The sequence below is a fragment of the Syngnathus leptorhynchus genome, unplaced genomic scaffold (assembly GCF_054491065.1).
Source record: "Syngnathus leptorhynchus isolate UIUO unplaced genomic scaffold, UIUO_Slep HiC_scaffold_46, whole genome shotgun sequence".
Taxonomy (NCBI): Eukaryota; Metazoa; Chordata; class Actinopteri; order Syngnathiformes; family Syngnathidae; genus Syngnathus; species Syngnathus leptorhynchus.
The window spans coordinates 372,076-372,500 of record NW_028232013.1 but is presented as its reverse complement, the minus strand read 5'-3'; positions in this window follow the sequence as shown (position 1 = coordinate 372,500).

Here is a 425-nt window from a genome sequence, read left to right as displayed (position 1 = left end):
TGGCCCCAAGCGACAACCGGTCACCGAGGCACCCGCCGAAGGCGGGTGCCGAGTTCACTGGCCCCAAGCGACGGCGGTCACCGAGGCACCCGCCGGAGGCGGGTGCCGAGTTCACCGGCCCCGAGCACCAGCGGTCAGCCACGGAGGGTGCTGGATCATCCATACTTCCATAGCTCCAGAGCTCCATAGCCCCGGAGCTCCATAGCCCCGGAGCTCCATAGCCCCGGAGCTCCATAGCTCCGGAGCTCCATAGCCCCGGAGCTCCATAGCCCCGGAGCTCCATAGCCCCGGAGCTCCATAGCCCCAGAGCTCCATACTTCCATAGCCCCAGAGCTCCATAGCTCCAGACTTCCATAGCCCCATACTTCCATAGCTCCATAGCTCCATAGCTCCATACTTCCATAGCTCCAGCCGCGGAGGGTGCT